The sequence below is a fragment of the Panthera uncia genome, unplaced genomic scaffold, assembly GCF_023721935.1.
Source record: "Panthera uncia isolate 11264 unplaced genomic scaffold, Puncia_PCG_1.0 HiC_scaffold_191, whole genome shotgun sequence".
Taxonomy (NCBI): Eukaryota; Metazoa; Chordata; class Mammalia; order Carnivora; family Felidae; genus Panthera; species Panthera uncia.
In genome coordinates, this window is record NW_026058591.1 from 39639 (window position 1) to 62410 (window position 22772).

The 22772-nt window shown below is 39.9% G+C and overlaps 1 pseudogene; it reads left to right on the forward strand.

The window, feature by feature from the left end:
* Positions 1 to 16794: 16794 nt before the first annotated feature.
* On the forward strand, positions 16795 to 17636 carry LOC125917480 (60S ribosomal protein L6-like; annotated as a pseudogene).
* Positions 17637 to 22772: the final 5136 nt, after the last annotated feature.

The following is a 22772-nucleotide window of genomic DNA, read 5'->3' on the forward strand; positions in this document are numbered from 1 at the left end:
AAAATGTTGAGCTTCTTGTTAGATTTTTTTTTTCCAAGAAATATTTCCTTCTTTACTAATCTGAATCAGTACTTGGGAGATTGAGGAGCCTGTTATTACTAGTAACATGAGTGCGGATGTATTGAGCACCTACTGTGTGCTAGCCACTCTGCTAAACACTCTAATCCTTACAACAACCTAAGAGAGAGATGCTATGTTAGTCTTTTTCTGGATGAAAACCATGTAGGTTTCAACAAGTCCCTTCGCCCGGGGTCCTTCAACTTCAGGAAGTAGTAGAGAAGCACCCGAAACCCAGTCTATCCGACTCTACTGTTAGTGTTCTGAGCCACCGTAATATATGCGTCCCCACCGGCTTGCCTTCTCTCTTTTGGGGGTTTCACATTTGACTTATGACATGAGTGGTTTCTTTAAGGGAAAGTGTCATTGAGGACAGTTGTGTTCTACAGGAGCGTATCTTTGAAAATGATACATTAGGAATCTGGAAAATTTTTTAAATGCTACATTTAAAGTACACATGACTCATTCAGTACATATTTTAATTATATATATATATATATATATATATATATGCAGTTCAATGTTCTTTGGTAAAATTTATAGGCACTTCCTGTGTTATATCACTTCATCCTCATATAACTACCCATTACAAGCTCAGTTTTGAACAAAAGGTGTCTTTTAAAGCAAATGACTCCGTGTAATGAGTCCCAACAATTGCCTTACCTTTTGATTACATCTATTCTTAAGAACCCCTCCTAACTGAAGATTTCTATTCTACTGAATTTTAGTTGTTCGGTGACAATGCATTAATTTCATATGTTTAAGGAGCTGGACAACTGTGAGTCAGAATCAACGCTTTGCATGATTAAGAGCTACCGGGTATAGATACAGGCTTTGTACCTAGAGACCTACGTAAGGCATGGAATAGCCATTTCAATCTAGTGACTGACGACAACAGAACTCAGCTTTTTTCCCCTGAGTCTATACGGAATGGAAGGTCTTTCTGGAGGACAGTCTGCCCAACTGCCTTCCTTTCCTGCAGTGCACACCCAGTGAGGGCTAAGGCCGTTTCAAGATTGGCTGTGAGTGGTAAACTAAGAAGTTAAATAACTCATTCAATTGACACAAAATTACAAAACTTAAGTGGGCCTTTTAAGCTAGGAATTAGCTTGGCACTAACACAGTGATAGGAGCTGTGGGGCTGAGCTCTGTGTGGATGGAAAACCAGCATTAAATCACCACCTTTGTGACTCTTTGTAACCCAGAACTCAGAGGATCTCGGACCAGAACTTTCCTTTTTTCCTTGACGTGGTTTCTTTTATGAAAAGCATGGAGAAAGGGCTGGGCAATGTGCCTGAATACATTATTTTACCACTACTTAGTTCCTACTTACTTCTTTCACTAAAAACAAGGACACTTTTTTTTTTTTTTTTTAACTAGGACCAAAGCCCTCCCTTCTCTTCCTCGTGATGGGGCAATAAACACGTAGAGATGAACCTTATGAAAGCGAGCACAAGAAGAGATGGGGGCTGGAGATGGATGTTTCTCCTAAGAGTCCGTAGAAAGCTGTTCCTTATAAATAGAGCCATTGCTGTTATGAAGTACAAAACCACATTGTTCCTTTCTTTAGTTCTGAATGGAGTTGGTTAAGCTTTCAGCGTAAGTGTGAAAAAGGCAAGAAAAAGAAGAACATAACCTTGTTCAGCGACTCTAAATAAAAGAGATTGAGGAGGACAGTGGCACTAGTTATAAAATGTTTAGAATTCATTAATGAGAGTATGTGGTTTTAATTAATTTCTGAACTATAATCTAAAAGGAAGTTCACCAAAGGAATAATATTACAGCAAATTGAATGTGCCACCTCTCAGCATCAAGGAAAATCACAGCAACATCATCACCTCCTTTCAATGCCCAGAAAAAAAGTATTCAAAGTATCAGCATTCATCAGTCATTTCTAACAATGTAATTTCTCTACAGCCTTCAGTGTCTGTCCTGAAAGATGGAAACAGAAGGCCAGGACCCCAATTATCAAATCTTTGAGCTATTACCTATCTGTGTGTTGAATTTCTTAATGATTTATGCATGAAGATAGTCCAGGCAAAAGCACACTTCATTACTGGTGTTCATTCATTCATCCATTCATTCAGTATTAGTAAGGATGCCAGATGCATTATCTCCTAGTACGACATTCTGGGAAAAACTACGTTGGGGCTCCTTCATCCTTTAGCACAAATTCTAAGTTGGGAAAAGCTCAAGCAACTTGCTTACAATTCTTTTCCATTTGGAACTCTCCTCTAGCCCCTACTTGACATTCAGAAGGTCAGCTCACATGCAGAAGTCACCTTTAGGCTCTCGTTTGCCACACTAGTTTCACATTTGGGACAGGCAGAAAACAGAAAAAGTAGCCAAAACCAGATGATAGATGAGAATCTGGTTACCATTTTAATTTTAAGTGTGTAATCTCTTTTCTCTTCTCACTCAAAACTTCATCCATTACTACACTGGCCCATTTGAGTCTCTAAAGACTCCAGTGGGGTGACCCAAGGGTCAAGGTGGGGTGTAGAGAGGGGTGTTTGATTTAAAGTAATCTGGGCATGCCTGGGTGGCTCAGTTGGTTAAGCCTCTGACCTCAGCTCAGGTCATGATCTTGCGGTTCATGGGTTTGAGCCCCATGTTGGGCTCTATGCTGACATCTCAGAGCCTGGAGCCTGCTTCAGATTCTGTGTCTTCTTCTCTTTCTGCCCCTCCCCTGCTCATGCTCTGTCTCTCTCTTTCAAAAATAAATAAGCATTAAATTTTTTTTTAAATAATAATTTAGAGTAATCTGTCACTGAATTCATTTTTATAGGATTTATGGGTAATTGACATTCTTATAGTACAATAACCTGGATAAATAGTTTCTTAACTAAACATCGGTTTAATGAAATGTTAATGTTAGAAAAAGGATTTTTATATTCTACTCTGCTCATTAAATTTCAAAATTTAGCATATATTAAATGTTCCTGATCCTAGGTATACTGAAAGTTGATATTCTACAGTCTAAGTATATGAACTTAAGCCTATTACATTTATAAAGAAGCCAATAATGAGACTTCCCAGAAACAAGGATGATATATGTTTTTTTAATGTTTATTTATTTGAGAGGGAGAGAGTGTGTCTGAGCATGTCAATAGGGGAGAGAGTGAGAGAGAGAATCCCAGTCCATAGCATGGAACCTGACTTGGGCTTCAATCCCCCCAACCTGGAGATCATAACCTGAGCCAAAATTCAAGAGTCAGATGCTTAACTAACTAACCCATCCAGGTACCCGAAGGATGATATCTGTTTTTAATATAAAATTACATATGTGAACGGGAAAATTGGTTGGTAGTGGTGGATGGGAAAAGATCATTAAATTTGGCATTAGCTAGTTTAAATTGTTTAGATGCTACTAGCTGGCATTTTAAAAAAACTGAGGGATGCCTGGATGGTTCAGTCAGTTAAGCGACCGACTCTTGATTTTGGCTCAGGTCATGATTTGATGGTCATGAGATCAAGCCCTACGTTGGGCTCCATGCCAACAGTGTGGAGCATGCTGAAGATTCTGTCTCTCTCTTTCTCTCTCCTGCCCTTCTCCCCCACTTGTGGTCTTTCTCTCATTCTAAGTAAATAAATAAAGTAAAATGAAATAAATAACAAAATAAAATAAATCTGATAAACAGTTATTGTGACTCCAGGGAAATTTACACTTCCTCATTTGCAAAAGGGAGATAAGAGTCATGTTTACCTCAGGAGTTGTAAGGATTAAATGAAATACTACTATTCCTACTCCTAATCCTACTCCTCCTGCTTCTAGTAGTATTACTAATGCATCACCACAGTGTCTGATATGTAGTAGTTGCTGAATTAATGGTAGCCACTGTTACTGTTGTTATTATTACTGTTATTTAATCTCTGCTTTACAGAGACTAGAACTTCATTACGACTAAGCCTTATCTTTACAAAGGGTAAAGATTTTCTGGTAAAATTAGGAAGGAAATGAGGACAGAATGTGAAGTGGGGAAATAACCACACTAAATGTGCTGATAGAGTTTGGTGACCCAGATTAGGGAAACTGAGTAAGTATATCCACGATCAGCTGAAAAATCCATCAGACATTCCCTGTGGGCCAGCACAGAGGCATCAGGGCTCCACATTAGCCCAGTGCCAGGGCAGTTCACTGGAATTGAAGTTAAATGGGTCCAGTGGGAATCAAACAGTTTGACTTTACTTCTTAGGGAGCCAGAGCACTAGAGGGTGAAAGCCAAGCCCGAGCCAGGGAATGGAAATAGAGTTTATTTCCACGTTTTAAGTTGCATCAGTGAAAAATGATCACCTTATTAACCATGGTCCAGGGAAGGAAGTGGCTATCTCCAAGAAAGAGAGGCAGCAAGGGAAGGGGATCGTTACTGTTCTCAGAACGTGCCTGGCACATAGTAGATATGCAAATAATATTTGTTGATTGAATGACCAACTGATTGATTGACTGACTGACTGAAAGAATGAATGAACAAATTGCCATCAACTCAAGAGCATGGTTTTTAGAGATTATCTCACCCTCCCTTTTGCCTCATGTGCAGACAACAAAGATTTCCCAAGACAAAGAGCAATAAAGAATCTCAGGCATTATGCTGCATTATTCATTCATTCATTCATTCATTCATTCATTCGAGGGCTTTTGTTGAGCCTTACGTATAGTAGCTGTTAAAAAGGACACAGAAGGGGGGCACCTGGGTGGCTCAGTAGGTTAAGCATCCAACTCTTGTTCTCAGTTCAGGTCTTGATCTCAGGATAGTGAGTTCAAGCCCTGCATTGAGCTCTGCACTGGGCATGAAGCCTACTTAAAAAAACAAACAAACAACAACAACAACAAAAAAAAAGGACCCAGAGAAAATTCTTCAGACTACAAGCTGTGTGGAAGTGTAGGATGGTGTTTTATGAGATATCCATACAGAACAGTTAAGGAAATAACTAAACAATATAATATATATTCAGGGATTCAGAGGAATGGAAAATACACATGAGCCAGAATAACTGTAGAGGTTTGTCTTTCATTTTTTGTTTTTGCTGGGCTTTGAAGAATAGGTGGGGTTTGGATGGATAGAGAGGAGTAGAAAACCATTGCTGCTGAGGGAGGTCATGCATTGTATGGGTATGTTTATGCATGGAGGACACATGCATAGTTTATTTCTGAAACAGGAGATGGGAGGTGCTAGAGGCTCACATTAGTAATTAATGGCAGCTATTAATTGGATAAGGTAGGATATGATAGATGATAGAGATTGCTAGTTGGGGAAATTATTAGCAAGTCTACTTGCTCTTCTGGGTATGAAAAGAATATTAAAGATTTTTGGAAACCAAAAAAAATGACATGATGATTATCCCACTGTTTAAGGAAAATCAAAACTACAGATAAGAGACCACCGACGCAGTGGGGTACAGGTAGATGTAGGGCTTATCCTGGTACTTTGGCTATAGGAAGAAAGGAAAGAGTCAAACAGATGAAAAAACCAGTCACGGTTTTGAACCACCTAAGATACTGGGAAAGTATGATAGCTCCGATGAAAACATGGTAAAGCATAAAGTTTAAGAGGATGTGGTAGCAGAGAAAATGGTCAGGTAGGTGTGACTATTTAGAATTCAAATTCAAAATAGATCTTATAAAAAGAAGCAGGGGTTCTTTTTTAATTTTGTGCCAGAGGGGCACCCGGGTGGCTCAGTCGGTTAAACATTGACTTCGGCTCGGGTCATGATCTCACAGTTCTTGAGCTCGAGCCCTGCATCAGGCTCTGTGCTGACAAGTGAGAGCCTGGAGCCTGCTTCGGATTCTGTGTCTCCCTCTCTCTCTGGCCCTCCCCCACTCACGCTCTGTCTCTTCTCCGTCTCTCAAAAATGAATAAATGACCAAAAAAATAAAAAATAAAAAAATTTTGTGCCAGAGACATTAAAATGTCTGGAGAAAAAAAAAAAAAAGACTAACTTTCGAACTGGGAGATAGATAAATCTGCCACCATGTGTGGCACTGAGCAAGTCACTTCATTTCTTGTGACCTGGGTTTCCTGATACATCAAATGTGGGAATTGGACACGTTACCCCTGGGTCTCCTCCAGTTCTGACATTCTATGACTCCATGAAATAGGCCTGGCACCTGTTTTCAATTTAAGCTCCAACATGAGTTTCCTTATTCTTTAAACCTGCCTTTCTAGTAAGCTGCCACATTTATTACCAGGCTTGTAGTCATTTCCTTTTATTCTAAAAAGAATATATATTCACTTTTTCAGCTCTAGCTTTTCTGTATTATAACCTCATAGTGTTGAAACCATTTTGTGAGAACAGCTGCTAAAGTCATCTTTCCGTTTTAGACATGGTCATGGTGGTGAAGCTACACTGGTCAGGCTACCTTTGGAACGCTAATCCCGAGACAGTGGTTTTCCTACTTTGATGAGAATTCAAAGTGATGTTTTATACCATTGGAAGCTGTTTTAACTTATCTGGAGCAGGAAGGAATGCCTGTGACAGCCTCTTATCCTGGACTTCATTATTTCTGCCTTGGGCTTCCTAACCAACTCCTACCATTCCAGCAGAGGCCTCTTTGCGGGACTCAAACGATCTGTTTGTCATTACTCACTCATTTCTTTTTCACTTCTTCTCTCTCTATTCCATTATTACAATATTCACTGTCATCATTATCAGTCATCCAGATTAGTCCATGCTTTCAGCCAGGCACATAAAAAAAAAAAATTGAGGCTAGGCATAGAGGAAAATTAACATCCAGCTTGAAGACATTCTGTATAATTTGGGGTGGGATGATGGGGCTCTGACCCTCTCTTTATGTGGCAAAGAGATGTTTCTTGGTGGGTTGGACAAAAGCACAAAATAGCCCCGTGAGACCCCTACAAGTCGTTACTGACCTGTCATGGATGGGGTCTGCAGCACGATAGTCACTAGGGAAGTTTTCCCTTTGTAGATTCTGGATGTTTTGACTCTAGTGGATTGAAATATCATAAAGACCTCACGATAGGCAGCCCTGTCTATAAGATATCTTATTTACGTACCCTTTCCCAGATCCCTAAAACCACCTGATCTAACAACACACGATGCTGTGGAAATACGCAAAAGCATCCAAAGAGAACAATTCTCATCTTAGGCGTTTACCCAGACCACCCACCCACTCACCCTCTCAGCCCATTACTCTCTCTTCTTTGATGCCCCTTATTGCATTCCAGATCCCTGTGTCTGCTCCAAGGCTTTCTCATTACATTGGCAGCCCCTCGAAATTCCAGCTCTGGTTTAATGAGTAAGCCCCTCCGAAGGGTTAATATTAAAAATATTGAACAGCACGTACAGCAGGGACACTGAAAAATCAGGGTGCTGACTGCAAACAGCCAGAACACCAACTCACAGTGTGCCCAGTAAATATCACTCCGTCTGTTCTACTGGACTCTGACTCAGCCTTCTCTTTCAGTTCCTGCAAAGAAAGTCCTTCTCTGTTTGAGCCCCACAGGACAGCCACCAGGTGCCCTTATCTATCACGCTCCCTCCCCTCATGAGACAGATAAGAAGGGTCATGTAGCATAAATTGAAGACTGTGTTATCATCAGATCATCAAGTTGCCGTATTTGTGGCTTTACTGATTTGGCAGGTAGGGGTCCATCGTCTCATTCCTGGTGGAGAAGCATTGCAGATGTCATTGAAACCCCATTCTTGTGCCTAAGTCCTTACTATTTCCATGCAAATAAGCCTGACTTCTGCCACTGACAATAATCTCTTTGACTGCAGACCCTGGAGGATAGAGTCTGCTCTGCCCTGTGTGGCAGAGGGGAAGTGCCAGACAATCAATGTCCCTCCCGGAGCTCGATGGATAAAGACCCCAGGTTCCTGCCTCCTGCGTGGAATAACTCTGAGGTGAACATGCCACCCCCAAACGTGCCACGGTGACGTTTCATTTTGAGCTGAAGGCAATTGAGAAGGAGCAGATGCAGGGAGTGCTCTCTGACTTCCTCTTTCCATAAATGCGCTGTGAGGAAGGTGCCCTCTTGTACCAGGAAGAGAGAACATTCTTACCACTGGAGATGGGAAGTTGATGCCAAGATGAATCTGTACAAACAAACTTACGAAAATGACCTTTATCTTTCATTCGTTTCCCCTTGTATTTCCCAGTCACTTTCCCACAGTTTACTTACCCTAGTGGCCCAAACCTCTTTGTCCTTTGTCTTGTCACATCTCTACAAGTTATCAGTCTTTGTTAAACTGGTACATAAGCTCTCAGGGCCATCTTCTTCTGTGAGTCTCCATTTCTTTTCTACGAAGGGTCTCACGCCAGGTAAAGATATTAACCTCAGGTAAAATTTGTGTGCTTTTCTCTTGTTAATCTGTTTTTTGTCAGTTTAAATCTCAGGCCCAGCCACAGAATATGAGAGTGTAGAGGAAAAGTCTTCTCCTCTTCAGAAGTATATGTTCTTCATTGGTTTCCAGGCCGCCTCCCCCCCCCCCCCCCCCCCCCCCCCCCCCGCCTTCAATATGGGCTTTAGTTCCAGTTGCTCGCAGTTTAACTGGAGGGGTTGAAAACATTACCCTTCATCGCTGCCTTCCCTTCCCTGTCTTACTTGCCCATACCCCTAGCAGCGTTTACTGGGATCACCTTCCAAATAAGGTGATTGTACCTTGTACCTGGATTGCTGCCTTAGAATCTGCTTCTCAATGAACCCAAACTGGATCAGAGAGGACTCTCTATTTATTCATTTAATTATTTTTGTGCATCCACTAGATACAAGGTATTATTTGGGGATACAGGAATGAACAAATTAGACAGAAATCCCTACACTCAGAGCTTATCATACATACAATAATTAAGTAATTATACGTAGAATGTTAGAAGGTAATAAGGGCTATAGAGAAAAATAAACCAGGATAAAAGGGTTAGGGAGTATAGGGATAGAAGTGTGGGTTACAAATTTTAATAGGACAGTCAAGGTAGGTGTCACTAAGAAAGGAACATTTGACCAAATACTTGAAGGAGGCGAGAAAGCCAGTCATTTCTATATTGCAGACAAATCTTTGCAGTCTAAAGGAACAGCAAGAGTGAAGGAGCAAATGTGTCTCGGGCATTTGAGGAAGAGCAAGAAGGCTGGTTTTGCCTAAACAGTGAGTGAGAGGGAGAATAGCAGGAGACAGAACCTGAGAGGTAACTGGCCAGATGATGTGGAAGGTTGGCAGTCTTCTTGTAAGAACTGAGTGAAATGTAGAGACTTGTGAGAGTCTGAACAGAACAGTGACATGGTCTGACTTGCCTGTTAACAGGGCTACTCAGCCTGCAGTTGGAGAGGACTGTAGGAGGGCTGCTGTGTACGGTTGCAAAGGTTGTATTCTGTATGAGGATGTGTAGTCGCCACTCTGCTCGCCACACTATCTACCCTGTCATGGGGTTGTTTCTGCCTGAAGGAAGGACACTTTTTTTCTATTTCTCATGAAGCTGCCGTATCAGCTAGTAAGTGGCTGACTAGGGGGGTAGAGACAGGAGAACAGAGAACAGTGGATGAAAATAATAACACACGACTGAAATCTTCTAGAGCAGAGATGGTGCTCTTCTAGAGCAGCAAGGTGGTAGCAAGGGAGGTGGTGAGAAGTGCCTCCATTCTGGGCATATTGAAGATAAAGTCAACAAGATGTCACCAGAGATTAGAAATGGATTTATTAGTTCTCTATCATTGCTATAACAAAGCACCACAAACTTAGTGGCTTCAAACAACATAAACTTACTATTTTACAATTCTGGAGGTCAGAAGCCGAAAATCAGTTTCAGTGAGCTGAAGTCAATGTGTTGGCAAGACTGTGTCAGTCTGGAGGCTGAGGGGAAAATCCTTTCCTTGCCTTTTTCAGCTTCTAAAATCTGCCTATATTCCTTGGCTTGTGGCCCCTTTCTCCATCTTCAAAGTGCACCACACCAAACTCTACTTCCATTATTGGATCTCCTCTCCTGCCTCTACCTCTGCCTGTGTCCCTCTTGTAAGGACCATTGTGATTATACTGGGCACCTAGGTAACCCAAGATAATCTTTCCATTTCAAAATCTAATTTAGATACATCTGCAAAGTCTCTTTTGCTACAAAATGTTCTGGAGATTAGGGCATGGAGCTAGTTGGGGTCCCCATATTTAACCTACCACTTGGAGCGTGAGAAGAAAGCTCAAGTTTATGTTTTTGGCTTGAACATCTGGAAGGATGCAGTTGCCATTGCAAGTAGACCGGTTTGCTGAGAGTTTGCTGAGGGGAGAGAAGAGCAGGTTTTCAGCATGAATATTTTAATTTTGAGATGCATCCATTAGATGTTCATGGTGGTTTTTTGATGTATCAACTTGGCTAAGCTATAGCTACCAGTTGTTCATTCAAACATTAATCTGAGTGTTGCTCTGAAGGTTTTGTAGATGTGAGTAAAGTCCATAACTGAGTGACTTCAAGAGGGAGATTGTCCTGGATCTTCTGGATGGGCCTGACTCAGTCAGTTGAAAGGCCTCAAGAGCAGAGTTGAGGCCTCCCTCGGGAAGAAATTCCTCCTGTGTCCTGCAGCTTCAATGTGGGCAGGAGAGTTCCAGCCTGCCCTTCCTGGAAGCCTGCCTTGTGGTTTTAAGACTTCTCTAGCCAGACCCCACAGTCGTACTTAAGCCAATTCTTTGCAATGTATCTCTTAATGTGTGTCTCCTACTGGTTCTTTTCTCCAGGTGAACTCTGACTGATATATGTGAGGAGGAAATAGGATAGATGAGTGTGGAGTTCAAAAGGCAGAATAATAACGAGTAACAAAGTTATGCAATCAGTGGAGAAGTGTATGCAGAAGCTTCATTCAGAAAGGGGTAAGAATCCAGGGCATAAAGTTCTGTTTGCTTTGGCTTAAATGCCTGTCTGGCCTCTGGCTTTTTTAGGCAAAGTAAGACATGAGATAAAGGTGGAAGTCTGGAGTAACAAGGTGGGAAAGGAAGGAGGGAAAGTGATTAAGGGGGTGGGATGGGATTCTAGTTGTTCATATGAGGAAGACTCCATAATAGACCAAAAAGAGTTTCAATGGGAAGGCTAAGTAAATGTTTTCAATTTTCTCTAAATACAATGAGTATGTGCATAATTAGCTATAAGAAAGATTAGATTAGGGGCACCTGGGTGGCTCAGTCGGTTAAGTGAACCATGTCTGGTTCTGCACTGACAGCATGAAGCCTGCATGGCTTTCTCACCCTCTCCCCCCACCACCCCACACTCATGCACTTGCCCTCTCTCTCAAAACAAATAAATCTATATTTTTAAAAAAGAAAGATTAGATTATTTCTGGTAATCACAGAAACCCTGCATTCATTTCCATATCATGAAGTGAAATGGCAGGTTGTACTTAAATATGTTCCTTAGGGGTAGAGTCTGGGCAAAGGAAAATGGAGGTTTGAATTTGGAGTGATGAGAAGGAATGATTGCAGTAGGAGGAGTTAGAAATGGCCAAGTTAGACAACTACTAATTGAACGTGGATAGTGAGCAGGGAGAACAACTCTTGTTCTCTCCAGTCCTCAGGAGCTAACCAAAGAAGTATGGAGCCATGTAACATTCTAGATCCAGGTATCCGGGGCATCCAAAGGGAGAGATCTGGGGTCCAGGCTACAGGAGAGTTTGTTGCTGAGGAGTAAACAGTCCTTTGATACCAGGAAGAGTTGGGCCAGGAAGGACACTGTAGCAGGAACTTAGATGGGAAAAAGAAAGCATCTAAGGGCTGAGATTTAAGGTCGACTGAGTGGGACACCACGTGGGTAAGGCCGAGCAGATGGGAACACTGGGAGCTTGATGGTGGCAGAAGAGGAGGTGAGGAGAGCTCCACAGGCTGGGGCAGTACCTCCTCCCTTCATGCAGCTCTTCCACTGTGTGTTCCATTGTGCCCTCCACCTGGGGATCTCTGCAGGGTAAGGGCAAACTTGGTATGTCAGGGCCCCAGGGCGAAAGCTAGGCAACAGGTTGCCAGGAGGGAGACAATGAGTTTAGTTTTCCATGCGTTCAGTCTGAGGACACCCATGGTATCTGGCGGGGAGACAGAAATCTGGGGGATATGAGATCAAGTTTTGAGGTCTTAGCAGCACCCCAATTTCCACAGGTCAGTTGATAAACTTTTCATGATAATTTTATTTCATGCATACAGTTTCACTGCAGCAAGAACATACAAACATTATGTACCTAGTGTCATCTCACTGAGAAAGCAGGAACCCGAGAGTCAGAAAACCTAGCTCATCACCCACACTGTGTCAGGAGTAAGCTGTGTGAACTTGAACATTCTAGCCAATGAATGGTCTAGCCATTCATACCTGGAACCAAAGTTCCCTCATGCACCCCCTCTTCCACAGAAGGTTGAACTTAGGATCAAATAAAAAAGATGTGAATGTTAGAAAATAGAGTGCTAAAGGAAAGGATGATTATTGATGCCGTTTCTCTATCTAGTTCACTCCATTATGTCAGGGGGAAAACACATGTTAGAAACAAGACAAAACAAAACCCAAGGACATTTATGTTGGGTTGAGTGCTCAGATTAGGTACCTAACTGCAAAAAGCTATTGAATAATTGCTCTAAGACCCCACTCGGTGAGTACCGTTTAGGAAAGAAAATCCCAGGTTTGATGCAGTGGTAACAACCCCATGGATTAGATGCCCCTTTTTCTTTTCAGCTCTCCTTCCAGTTGGTGGGTGGGCTAAGTACACAGAGGCCTTTTACATGGTGCTTTGCTATCTTCTAAACAGAACTGCTATGCATGCTTTCTGGCTTATATACAATGTATTTGTTGTTTTTTTTTAAGCAAAACACCCTTCTATTACCCTATTTTGAAAGATGAAGCATTGCAGGAAATAATTATATAAATTATCTTACATTTGCATTAAATTGTCTATTTCTCGTTTGTGTTTCCATATGTTTTTAAAATAACTATGCTCGGGCCCTAAAATTGTAATAATATTCTTAACAGATTTATTTTTTTCTCTCTCTTACAGATGAGGTAAATCTGCTTTGTAGCCATATATGTTTTAAGATCTTACTGTTCAAGAAAGTTTCAGTTAATATGGAGAGCAGAAAAACCAAACTCCATGATTAATCTGGAGTAAATAAGACAACTCTCCTATGTAGAAAATAGAACAGTGAAGATTCATGTGCTGCCCGTGCCCTGCAGTTCTTAAGATGAGAATGTTATTACTTGTTTATTGTCATTATGGACCACAAATAGAGAAAGAATGCATTGATAGTACTTAGAGATTATAATCCCTCTTAAAATTCTGTATTAAGTGACCAAACAAACTGGGACAATTAAGTGTCATACAGAAACAAATGTATGCTTTAAAAGGCCATTAAACCTTGCTCATATACAGTAAGACAGTTTTAGAATTATTTTCCCTAAAAATTCTGGTAGGTTTCAGTTTTTGCCAAGACATGAAGTGTCTCACAGGACAGGTTAAAATGCTGGGCTCCTAAAGCTGGAAAAAATGGGGTTCAGAATGCATCTGTACCTGAAAAGTTCTACTTAAAATGGAAAACCTTTGGAAAGGCTTTCAACTCTGTGAGAAAAATGTTCTTAATAGGCAGTTATGGTTTAGATTATACACTAATTGGAAAGGGCTTCATTTTTACAGTATAAATCATTTTCCTTTTCCTTAGCAACATAAATTATTAAATCAACTTTATTCTTTTTTAATTTTTATCCTTTTATTAAGTTTATTTATTTTGAGAGAGAGAGAGAGAAAGAGAAATGGGGGGAGGCAGAGAGATAGAGAGGGAGAGAGAGAATCCCAAGCAGGCTCTGCACTGTCAGTGGAGACCCAGTGCGGGGCTCAAACCCACGAACTGAGAGATCATGACCTGAGCTGAAGTAGGACGCTTAACCGACTGAGCCACTCAGGTGCCCCATAAAGCAACATTACTCTATGACACTCTGACGCCTGAACTTTGAATGCAATTTTGCAAATTAAGCACATGACACAGAAAGAGGAGAACTGGCTTGACAGCATAGCCGGCAGGTGCTTATGACAAACCACCACTGAGATGAGACATCATCAAAACTCAAAAGGAGAGCATCTTAGCTGGCACTCAGAGAAGTGCAGCATCCAGAAGTCAGCAGGCTGTCTGAATTCTACCCCATTTCTGAACACACTTGAAGTGACATATCTAATTTTTGATGCCACTTTTTTAAAGAAATTCAGAAAACCATATATATATATATATATATATATATATATATATGGAAATAGTGTAAATCAGTGAAAGGAATTCCTGTACTTGGTGGAGGTAAAGTTCATTGTAGCCCTACTTCTGTGGTTCAAAATCTGTGCAGCCTTAAAAGAAAATCATTTAATCTCTCTGGGTCTCACTTTACACAGCCCTATAAAACAAAAGGGTGGACTTGATGAATAATTTATAAGGATTTTGTTCAGTCTTAAAATTCCAACATTTTTGGCAGGACATTGTGAGGTAATAACTAAGGCTTGTCCTTCCAGCATTCCTGTCTTGTCTTCCCCTGTGGAGCCGCTAGCTAGCTTTCATTATTTAGAACAAGGGTAAATACAGTATACAAAAAAGTCATTTGAATTTTTATTGTTGTTTTTCAACTCATTTTAGCCATAATCATCTTCAAACCCAAGGCAATTGATTGCAAGTGTGAAGCTATTTGATAGAGGGTTCCAAAAATATGACAGCCAAATTTTAAACTATGTCTATGTAAATACTGTGGAATGATTTAAGAGCTCGTTTTTCCCCAAAAAGAGATAAAGTCAACTTTCTGGGAAGGAGAAATAAGAGGGGATGTGACCAGACTTTAGATAGTGATGAATCCCTGAACCCGGTGCCATCCCCTCAGGCAAGTGCCAGGATTAGGGAGGAACAATAAAAACCTCAAATTATTTTGAGGGTATCCCAGACCACAGAGAACCATTGGCTAATTTCCCAAGGAGGTTGCAAGCCTCCTAGAGAAACCCAACATTCATCATGGCAACTGAGCAGTAAGGTAGCAATGGTAGCATGAACTGCCTAAATGCCCGAGGACAGCCTCACATAATTCCGTACTTCCTAAAAGATGGAAAGGAGGGCCTGTATCCCCAAGAGGAACATAGGCTGGGCTGAGAGGCCCAGAAGAGTAGAAATCTTTCACAGACAGGGAGAAGAGGATTAAAAATGAGCTGTTCTTGGAAAACAGATTAAAGGTAAATATGTCAATTTGGATTTGGATGCTCTGGAACTGGATGTTGACAACCAAAGACAAGCCAGGACTGTGCATCTGGACTCTGATGCCAAGGGACCATTCCTTACTCTATGATAGAAAGATTCTTAAGTATGGAGCCCCAAAATTTATTGTTCAAGAGATATGGACTAAATTGTGTCTCCCCAAAAATTCGTATTTTGAAAACCTAATCCACAATGGGGTGGTATTTGAAGGTGGGGTCTTTGAAAGATAATTACATTTAGATGAGATCATGGGGCCCTCATGATGGAATTAGTGGTCTGGTAAGAAGAGACACCACAAAGCTTGGTCTGTCTCTCCCCACCATGTGAGGTATGAGGACACAGGCAGAAGGCAGCCATCTGCAAGCTAAGAGAACTTTCACCAGAATCCAGAACCCAAACATACTGGTACCCTGATCTCAGACTTGTAGCTTCCAGAACTGTGAAAAAATAAATATCTGTTGGTAAGCCATCCAGTCTATAATATTCTGTGATGGTAACCTGAGCAAAATAAGATAGCAAGTCAAGACACTTTTGAGAATGAAAGGATACATTAAAATTGATTATAATTTTATATTTGAAATGTTTATTCATTGAACAGTTAATTCACCATATTATTTATATTGGCTGATGTATAAAACAGTTTTCATAAAAATTATTTTCAAAGATAAATTTTTTCTAAAAAGTAGTATGACATATTTTCTTGTAGAGAAAAGCAAAATATAAAAATTATATTGATTGTCCAAACAAAAAATTAGCACAAACCATATATCTCTCTAATATTAATTCACTAATATTTTTCTGCAGGATGAATTATTATTTTAATATGGTTTTAAATTTTTAATTTTTCAAAAATTGCCTAAAATCTTCAGTTAATATTAATACACTTGAAAACGACATGTATTTACTTTTTTTTTGTAGACTATATGGGATTTTTTTGATCATATAATATTTTAATTGAGGAAATATTTAAGGGTTCTGAATTACCTAGTAAGTTCAGAGACAAATTCTAAGTGGAAGATAGTCTCAATTCTACTTTCAATGAAATATGTAAATGTATCAGTTCAAACATTTTTATAGGCACTGTCTTTTGTCTCAGTTTAGAGTTTTTCTTTTCTACAAATATACCCTATAAAGCTTTACCCTCTAAAAATCTACCTTATAAAGTTCATAAAATAAATTCTCCATTTATAATATTTTTAGTGTTTTGCAAAACAGATGCTGCAAAATCATAGGTCTTTTCAATTTCGTTGCATTTCAGTACATAATATAATCCAATTACAAAAAAAGGAACTGGATCAAAAGATTTTTTTTCTGCAAGTCATTTCAAAGACTTTTACAGAATTTTAAAATTAAATCTTGCACACTGTTTGAGGCCTCATCATTTAATTTGTTCATGTCCCCGTTTTTGTAGGGATAAATTTGCCTTTGTTTGCAGCTATTGCAAAAACTAGTTTTTGGCTTCAATTCACTGGACATTTTGATAATAGATTTCCAAACATTTTTCTTAAATGCAGAGTTCTTTCAGAGAATATTCAATGCCATTCTTTCCCATCTTGCAAGATGCTGGGTGAGAAAGCTGAGAAGTCAGATACTAAGGAGAAGAAACCTGAAGCCAAGAAGGCTGATGCTGGTGGCAACGTTAAGAAGGGCAACCTCAAGGCTAAAACGTCAAAGAAGGGGAAGCCCCACTGCAGCCGAGACCCTGTCCTGGTCAGAGGAAGTGGTAGATACTCCCAATCGGCTATGTATTCGAGACAGGCTGTGTACAAGAGGAAGTATTCAGCAGCTAAATCCAGGCTTGAAAAGAAAAAGAAGTTCTGCTACTGTCACAAAACCAGTTGGTGGTGGCAAGAATGGTGGTATCTGAGTGGTTAAATTTCTCAAAATGCCTGGGCATCATCCTACAGGAGGTGTGCTCAGAAGCTGTTGAGCCATGGCAAAACACCTTTCAGTCAGCAGGTGAGGAAACTGTGAGGGACCACTTTAATCGTCCTCACTGGGCACCACAGAGGCAACAGGGTGGTTTTCCTGAAGCAACTGAGCATGGCTTGTTACTTGCGATCGGACCTCTGTCCCTCAATTGAGTTCCTCTTCGTAGAACACACCAGAAATTAGTCACTGCCACCTCCACCAAAATTGATACCAGCAGTGCGAAAATCCCCAGACACCTCATCGATGCTTACCTTAAGAAGAGGGAGCCGTGTAAACCCAGACACCTGCAATGTGACATCTTCGACACAGAGAAAGAGAAACATGAGATTACAGAGCAGCGCAAGGTTGATGAGAAAGCTGTGGACTTGCAAATTCTGCCAAAAATCAAAGCTGTTCCTCAGCTTCAGGGTTACCTCCGCTTTGTGTATTCTCTCCGGAATGGAGTTTACCCTCACAGATTGGTGTTCTAAATTTCTTACAAAGAACCTAATTAAATAACTGATCCATTAAAAATAAGAAGAAAATATTCAATGCCATTACAGGACTTGTAGGTTGATTTACAAAATAGTTCTCTTAAAGGCTGAAACATTTCTAAAATCTGTGGATGAACAGCAAAGAGAGAATGCACTTATGACCTTGCAAAAATACATTTCGGGTACTTAACATAAGCTTCATCATGAAATTTTTATAGTACTTTAATGTTTATAAATTTTGACATCTGTAGTTTCTATTTCAATGTTTACTTATTTTCTGTGACAGAGACAGAGCGTGAACAGAGGAGGGGCAGAGAGAGAGGGAGACACAGAATCTGAAACAGGCTCCAGGCTCTGAGCTGTCAGCGCAGAGCCTGACGCAGGCTCAAACCCACAAAGGGTAAGATCATGGCCTGAGCCGAAGTCGGAGGCTCAACCGTCTGAGCCACCCAGGCGCCCCTGTAGTTTCTATTTCAAATGGTAGACTATTGACAGTTTGTTGGAGGAAATTATAACTTATTTGTGTGCCAGAGCCAACTCCAAGAGTATTTTTCTCTGTAAGTTTCTTAATTTAGTAAGACCATTACTTTACCCGTGATGTACAGGGCTCTGCTGAATTTGTATCCACATTAATATTGCAAAAACAAATAATTATATATTTAGTGTTGAACTTTTAACTGAACATACAGTAGACTTATCTTCAACAGACTGACCTTCCAAAGCTTTACTTTGTTATGTGAATTTAATGAAAGAAACCCAACCATAATAGAAATAACTGCATGAAGCATGTGATTAAACTTTTACAAAATGGCACCCTTTAACTGTTTACAGACATCTTCCTTTGCCAATGAAACCAACATATTACAGCTATCACTTCCCTTTCCATGGGGATACAAGGAACACTCGGATTCCAAAAAATGAATGAAATCAATTTAGAAGGAAAATAATTTGATCTCAGTGAAAAGTCATGCTTCAGAGTGATAAATAAACACATTTTCTGCAGATGCACCTGTGAAATTGAGATATTTGGGTACGGTTTTCTAAAAATAATCATTATCTTTTGAATTAGATGCTTCTACCTTCAACATATCTATTTCTTCCAGCTTTTATGTGATTAGTTTTTTCTCTACATACAGCCTGCACAAATATTTTGTGCAATTCACATGTTTATCAACTCTGTTGAGAAATGGGAACTTAGTATTTAATTATTCATTAAGCATGTATTAACATATTGGTGCTAAAAGGGGTTATTGCAAAAAAATTGAATCATTTATCAGCTGTGTCAGTTTTCACATAATTTTACTTTTAACTTCAAACTCAACCTCCTGGACTCTGCTGTGTGATGCTGGAGCTGGATTTTGGAAATGCAAATTTTGAGAGTTGTCTTCTTATTTGGCTCTGATAACAGGGGAGTGAGAAAAGAACCATGAGGTTGTTGGATGAAGAAGGAACTGCCATGTTGTGCTCATTTCCTGTGGGGTCCTTGCATGCCTTTAAAAAAAAAGTTTATTTATTTATTTTGAGAGAGAGACAGAGAGCATGTGAGCAGTACAGGGACAAAGAGAGAGGAAGAGAGGGAATCCCAAGTAGGCTCCTTACTGTCCGCATGGAGCTTGATTCAGGGCTCGAACCCATGAACTGTGAGATCATTACCTGAGCCGAAATCAAGACTTGGATGCTTAACTCACTGAGCCACCCAGGAGCCCTGCCTTTTTCTATTTTAAAATTTCAGCTCTATTGAGCTTTATATAAGTGGCGTATAAAATAGTAAGATATTTAAAGTGCACGTCATATATGTATACAATGTAAAAGGATCCCCCCTATTGAGTACATTTACACATCCATCACCTCACGTATTTTCCCTTCCCTCCCCCCTTTTTGGTGAGAATATTTAAATTCTCCTGTCTTAGCAAATTCCAATTATATAATAACACCGATAGTCACCATGTTCCACATGAGATCCTCAGATCTTCTCATAGCTGAAGGTTTGCTTCTTTTAGCATATTCCTCTTAGAGCTGAAGGTTTGCAACTGTAGGCTGATTTCTGTGTGCATCCCGCTAGCAGTGCCTCTTCAACCCATCTAGAGCAGGGCCATCCTGCAGCTGCAGGTCAACTGGTTTTTCAAACATTTGCAGAACCAGCTTCATCTGTCAGCCCTAAGGGTAGCACCTGCTTCCTTCAGTTGCTATTTCCTTGATACTTCAGGGTTCCTTTTGCATATCAAGTTACCTTAGGGTTTTCTTGTTATCTGTTCAATGACCCACTCAATGACATCCTTATACTTAGTTACAAATTCTTTATGTTAAATTCTTTCTGTTCAAATGAGTGGTATGTTTATCTCATGACTAGACCCTGACTGGCACAATAATTGTTCTAAGAAGTAGATTCTTTTTTCTTTATTATTATTAACTTCTTTTATTTTTTATTTTCTTAAATTTACATCCAAATTAGTTAGCATATAGTGCAAAAATGATTTCAGATGTAGATTCTTTAGTGCCCCTTACCCATTTGGCCCCTCCCCCCTCCCACAACCCCTCCAGGAACCCTCAGTTTGTTCTCCATATTTATGAGTCTCTTCTGTTTTGTCCCCTCCCTGTTTTTATATTATTTTTGTTTCCCTTCCCTTATGTTCATCTGTTATGTCTCTTAAAGTCCTCATATGAGTGAAGTCATATGATTTTTGTCTTTCTCTGACTGACTAATTTCACTTAACATAATACCCTCCAGTTCTATTCACATAGCTGCAAATGGCAAGATTTCATTCTTTTTGATTGCTGAGTAATACTCCGTTGTGTATATATATATATATATATATATACCATATCTTCTTCATCCATTCATCCATCAATGGACATTTGGGCTCTTTCCATACTTTGGCTATTGTTGATAGTGCTGCTATAAACATGGGGGTGCATGTGTCCCTTCGAAACAGCACACTTGTATTCTGTGGATAAATGCCTAGTAGTGCAATTGCTGGGTCGTAGGGTAGTTCTATTTTTAGTTTTGTGAGGAACCTCCATACTGTTTTCCAGAGCGGCTGCACCAGCTTGCCTTCCCAACAACAAAGCAAGAGAGATCCTTTTTCTCCGCATCCTCGCCAACATCTGTTGTTGCCTGAGTTGTTAATGTTAGCCATTCTGACAGGTGTAAGGTGGTATCTCATTGTGGTTTTGATTTGTATTTCCCTGATGATGAGTGATGTTGAGCATTTTTTCATGTGTCTGGATGTCTTCTTTGGAGAAGTGTCTATTCATGTCTTTTGCCCATTTCTTCACTGGATTATTTGTTTTTTGGGTGTTGAGTTTGAGAAGTTCTTTATAGATTTTGGATACTAACCCTTTATCTGATATGTCATTTGCAAATATATTCTCCCATTCCATCAGTTGCCTTTTAGTTTTGCTGATTGTTTCCTTCTTTGTGCAGAAGCTTTTTATTTTGATGAGGTCCCAGTAGTTCATTTTTTATTTTGTTTCCCTTGTGTCCAGAGACGTGTTGAGTTAAGAAGTCGCTGTGGCCAAGATCAAAGAGGTTTTTGCCTGCTTTCTCCTTGAGGATTTTGATGGCTTCCTGTCTTACATGGAGGTCTTTCATCCATTTTGAGTTTATTTTTGTGTATGGTGTAAGAAAGTGGTCCAGGTTCATTCTTCTGCATGTTGCTGTCCAGTGTTCCCAGCACCACTTGCTGAAGAGACTGTCTTTATTCCACTGAATATTCTTTCCTGCTTTGTCAAAGATTAGTTGGCCATATGTTTGTGGGTCCATTTCTGGGTTCTCTATTCTGTTCCATTGATCTGAGTGTCTGTTCTTGTGCCAGTACCATACTGTCTTGATGATTACAGCTTTGTAGTGCAGCTTGAAGTCTGGGATTGTGATGCCTCCTGCTTTGGTTTTCTTTTTAAGATTGCTTTCACTATTCGGGGTCTTTTCTTGTTCCATACAAATTTTAGGATTATTTGTTCTAGCTCTGTGAAGATGCTGGTGTTATTTTGATAGGGGTTGCATTGAATATGTAGATTGCTTTGGGTAGTATTGACATTTTAACAATATTTGTTCTTCCTATCCAGGAACATGGAATCTTTTTCCTTTTTTTGTGTGTGTCTTCTTCAATTTCTGTCATAAGCTTTCTGTAGTTTCAGTGTATAGATTTTTCACCTCTTTGGTTAGATTTATTCCTAGGTATTTTATGGGTTTTGGTGCAACTGTAAATGGGATCAATTCCTTGATTTCTCTTTCTGTCACTTCATTGTTGGTGTATAGGAATGCAATCAATTTCTGTGCATTGATTTTATATCCTGCAACTTTGCTGAATTCATGAATCAATTCTAGTGGTTTTTTGGTGAAATCTTTTGGGTTTTCCATATTGAGTATCATGTCATCTGCGAAGAGTGAAAGTTTGACCTCCTCCTGGCCGATTTGGATGCCTTTTATTTCTTTGTGTTGTCTGATTGCAGAGACTAAGATTTCCAATTCTATGTGGAATAACAGTGGCAAGAGTGGACATGCCTGTCTTGTTCCTGACCTTAGGGGGAAAGCTCTCAGTTTTTCCCCATTGAGGATGATATTAGCGTTGGGTTGTTCATATATGGCTTTTATGATCTGAAGCTATGATCCTTCTATCCCTACTTTCTTGAGGGTGTTTATCAAGAAAGGATGCTGTATTTTGTCAAAAGCTTTCTCTATACATATTGAGAGGATCATATGGTCCTTGTCCTTTCTTTTATTGATGTGATGAATCCCGTTAATTGTTTTGTGGATATTGAACCAGCCCTGCATCCCAGGTATAAATCCCACTTGGTCATGGTGAATAATTTTTTTAATGTATTGTTGGATCCGGTTGGTTAATATCTTGTTGAGGAATTTTGCATCCACGTTCATCAGGGAAATTGGTTTATAGTTCTCCTTTTTAGTGGGGTCTCTGTCTGGTTTAAAATTTCTTGCAGGGATGGTTTAGTGGTCACAAATCCTTTAATTTTTGTTTGTCTGGGAAACTTTTTTCTCTCCTTCTATTTTGAATGACAGCCTTGCTGGATAAAGAATTCTTGGCTGCATATTTTTCTGATTCAGCACATTGAATATATCCTGCCACTCTTTTCTGGCCTGCCAAGTTTCTGTGGATAGGTCTGCTGCCAACC